The sequence below is a fragment of the Dromaius novaehollandiae genome, chromosome 5, assembly GCF_036370855.1.
Source record: "Dromaius novaehollandiae isolate bDroNov1 chromosome 5, bDroNov1.hap1, whole genome shotgun sequence".
NCBI lineage: Eukaryota > Metazoa > Chordata > Aves > Casuariiformes > Dromaiidae > Dromaius > Dromaius novaehollandiae.
This window is the reverse complement of record NC_088102.1, coordinates 23,281,951-23,286,799: the sequence shown is the minus strand read 5'-3', so window position 1 is coordinate 23,286,799 and position 4,849 is coordinate 23,281,951.

Sequence of the window (4,849 nt, the reverse complement as noted above, 5' to 3'; positions counted from 1 at the left end):
ATTAATTTATTGTGAAGCATTTGAACTCAGTAGAGAATCCAGTTCAATAAATGCTCTTGTTCATAAATTATTTTAAAATAGGCAATTATTTTATTCTTGTTTCCTAAAACTATAATTTCCTCATCCTTAGGAACCTACAGTGAAATCATTATGTGTCACCTGCAGTCTTGACATTTTGCTCCTCCCTTTTTAATTTGGAAGAGCAAGTAAAGAGTTTGTTGCTTACTAACTGAAAATAGTATGGAAAACTTGTAGTTTTGGTGGCAAACAAAGAAAAACAGGGAAAAGGCTTCACTTATGCCTTTAACACAAATAGAACATTACAGGTAGTGTTGCTTTAAGAAAAATAAAACAAAACAAGGAAAAATATTGGTTTGAGAAGGTTATTTGATCATAGGGGGCAGTAGCTTAAATTGCCATCAATGTAAATGTGATTAGAAAAGAGTCTGTTTTTCTAGAGTGGAAGGACACTCCAGCACCAGAGAAAGCAATCTGTGTCATGGCTGTCCTGGTCAGCGCACAGACTCATTCTGACTGGCAAGATAAGGTGCTGCTGCCCTTATAAGGGGTTGGTCATAAAATCTTGAGAGAGAGTTTTGGAAGAGTGTCTTCCTGGTGCTCGGCTCATGCTGAACTCCAGATTCGGCATGATACCCTGACATCTGCCCCACACAGAAGTAAGATAGCGCTCTCAGGGGCAGTCCACTGAAACAACATTTTTTTGATTCCAGTGAGTTTCTAATCACGCATTTAATCTGTATTTTGGGGAAGGAAAAAGAGAGTTTCATACATATTAAATGTTAGTGACTGCTGGTTTAAAGTTATAAGAGTAAATCCAGTCTTCTGAATTCAGTTCTTGCTCTGCTGTAGACATTCTGCGTGACCTTGGGCAGCTCCTTGAACCTCTGTTCTTTACCTGTGTTAGTAACAGTAACATTTAATTTACAGGACATGTGAGGTTATGATGACTAATACCTGCAAAGAAATGTAACATGTTAACCAAGAAGGTGCTATTTAAGATATATTGCACTTTAGAGACTCCATCTAGAGAAGAAGACTTAAATAGGTGCATCAGACTCATTTAATCTAGCTTTCATAATTTAAATGTTAAGTTTTAGATTTCCCTATAGTCAGTGAACAGAGATAGATACCTCCAGAGGGCAATTCATTCCATTTATCTTTGAAACCCTCTTACGATGGGAAGAATCACAGAGTGCTGCCTTAAAGCAGACGTGAACTCCATATACGAACCTGAAACAAAATTTAGATATATGTCCTTTGCTGGTTCATGCTGATGCCTTAGTCAGAAGCCTAAGTGGGATGGATAGACCTCATACTGTTAAGTGGTAATAAATGTATAATTGAATACCTTCTTTTTCATTCAAAAGTTTTACTAAAGGAAACAATCTGATTTTTTTCCTCCTGCCTATTGAAATGGAAAACACTGAACATTTTTGACCATGCTAGATCACCTTAAAGATACTAAACCATTTTAAGAAACAGTTACTGACATGCAAGACCTTGGCCAAATCAGTCTTTGAGTGACATTGTGCTAGAGAATCAAAAGCTATTAAAAATAGATGCCTCACCTATTGCACTGCCAAGGTTGCAATTTTTTCAGGAGCTACTGTCAAGTCTGCCAAATAGAAACTAATTGACAATCTGCTAGAAAGTATTGTGTAACTCCTTGGTAACCTCTTGCTCCAAGGAACCTCAAGAGTCTGGCTAGATTTTGGAATCTGAAACCTTTTATCTGCAGTCTAACAATGTTTTGTCATGCAAACACTTTGTCAGCCTTGGTCAGTTGTCTAGCTTCAGGACAAGATTCTCACCCAGAATAGAAAGGCATTTCCTACTGATTTTGATGATAAACTCAAAAAAGAAATTATCAGGTACTGAATTTCCTTTTTTTATATTGGACTTGGTTATGCTTCTTTTGTGCTAGAACTAGTGACTTTTGGATTCCAGACCTGGGTGACTTTCTTGGTCTACACACCATGCTGGTATACAACAAAGACACTATCATTCCCTCCCTTCCTATCGGATAGCCCAAAACTCCCGAGGTACAAAAACTGGCCTGCATTTGCTCATGCTTTGAGAAAAAAAGAGTTGCTTATGACTCTAGCTAACTTATGGTTCAATTAATTTGTGACTGGCTCTGGACCTGATTTTTGTTCTCTTCAAGGTAGCATATACACATCAGAGTACTGATGCACTGACCATGCTTCACTTCAGAGAAACGGAATAGAGCCAGATTAGCATTTCAGAAATGATCAGATTTTATCCCTGAGTTTCTTGGTAGTAATGGGGAGAAATGCAGCATTTTGGAGTTACTGTGTATGGTTTAAGAAACAAACTACCTAGTAAGAAATAAGAAAGAGACAGAGAAGAGTCAGATGTCACACGAAGAGATGAACCCACATAACATGGGAGAAGTGGGATTTTCAGCAATGATGGAAGAAGGAAGATCGCAATGGCAGCAGGAAGAAAGGTTAAAGTCTTCATTTGATATTTAATTTAAAAAATATATATTTCCAAAAAAATCATTTTGTTTGCAAACCATCTGCATCTTCCTCATGAATCATCAGGGAATTGATAGTATTCCTCTTCAGTATTTAAAAAGTGTGTTCCAACTGAGACTCAGGAAAGTACTTCACAAATAATAGACTAAATATTAATATTCTAAAATTATATGGTTTAAAACCTTTTAAGAAAAATAGTTTTCTTTTCTACAAATAAAAAAACCCACCTAGTAGAATCCAACTGAGCACAGAAAGTTCTTTGCAGTGCAGGTAGGTGTGACTTCTATCATCCTGCACATAATTTATTAATTAAGCTAAATGCTTATTATATTTACAAGGACTGTAAATGAAAATGACCAGATAATGCACTGTTTACATTCTGTATTTCTTCCTGCCAGTGTCCAAGAATTCCCATAGCAAAAGTTATTTAAATTTAACCTTTGATATATAATAATAATAAATCATACTAGCTGCAAAGTATGGGTATTTTTTATGTGGTTTTCATTTGGCAACATTTTTTAATCTCTCCATCACTTTCAGCTCTTATGATGTTCTGTTCAGCATTTGGTACCAAATGGTTTTTGTGTAGATCAAAAAAAAAAAAAAAAAAAAAACAACAAAAAAACCCAAACAAAAAAAAAACCCCAGAGCGTCAGAACAAAGCTGATGTTAAAGCCCTCCCTCTCAGAACCAGCCTAACATCAACAAGGTTCTGTTTATCAGCATGAACTCTTGTTTCAAATGCCAGAGCTCTTTTAAATACCACTAACATTGCCAGGGCCTCATTTAAACACATATTAGCAAGGTAATCCTTCAATCATAAACTTGCCACTAAGACATAAAGGGGATGATTACTGACATTCTGTGCCCTTTTCAGAATTACCCAGGGGAAAGAATATAATGAATATCTCAGGCTTGGAGTGACCCCAGACTCTTGATAGGAAAGCTAAGGAAAATAAAACAAAATTATGACAGCGACTGATTTCTCCCCCTTTTCCACTTTTACTTTACCTCAGAACAACTGGCAAAATCATTGTACCCACAAAGTATCTTTGTTTAGGTGGCCGCAGTTCTCATTAGTTGCATCTTTGTGGGGGAAGCAAAGCAACAGAGTACAACATCTCATTTAAGTCATGGTCAATTTGTACGGTGTTGAGAGGAGATCACTCAGTTTCAAAACGCTTTAACTGGTGCAATGCGCGCGTGCGCACACACACACACACACACACACACACACACACACACACACACGCACATGCACACAGCACACTTCCACTCACTAAACAAGGAGCACAACTAATTGACAATCTGAGCTTGATTTGCAACAACAGTGCTGCAGGCAGTAGCATGTCCTGCTGAGATGTTAAGATATAATGATTGTTCCAGTGCCAAATTCAATATAATATAAAACAAAAATCAATAAAATGCAACCCATATCTCAAAAATGTAGCTGAATGCATTCTACAAATCAGCTCAATTTACATGTCAAGCAGATTAACTCATTTGTAGCAATGCTATAATTAATTATCCTGAATTCATAAGAATCCTCTCTTTGGGCTGCTTTTTGTCTGATACTGTTTATTAATAAAACATATTTTGATTAGGAAGAGCAGAGTTTTAAACATATGCTCAAAATGGCTCCTACAAAATTCTATAAAACTGAAATACTTCCTTACATCACAAAAGCTTTACAAATGTGTATTAACCAACCTTGCAACACCTGGGAAGCAAAGCAGTTATTCCTACAGACAAGTACCCTGGGCAAAAAAGCGAAGTGACCTGCCAAGCGCTCCCCAGGAGCTGTTTACCCAGCTCAGGGCAAGCTGCGTCAGACATCCGCGTGTGAGCTCCTGCGGACTTGGTGTGTCTCCAGGAGGGGAGAGGCATCGCACCACGCTGAGGTGACAGGACCACGTCCGGCCCTGGAGCTGAGGTACCTCTGCTGCCTGCCCGGCCCGAGGTGGCAGCATGGCCAACGAAGGGCAGAGCCAGGCACTGACCCTAACCTATGGAGACCATGTGCCTGGAGGATCCCGGAAGGCTTGGCACAGCCCTTTCTGTGCAGGTATACTAAATGCCACTGAGGGGGACTTGGGGCGATACTGAGGAGAAATGTCATGTTACAAGGGACAGAACTTCTGTATGAAAAATAATCCTACGAGGTCCCCTGTTTGGAAGGGCTATCCTCCTTTCTTGCTCTGCTTTGCTTCTTGTCTCTGTGCGCAGGTTTCTATTTGCTCAGAGGCCCATTGCACTGCTAAAGTAAATCCAGTGGGACTGCTGAAGTTACCTCAGGGAAAGATACGGCACCGTGATCAATGGCGAGC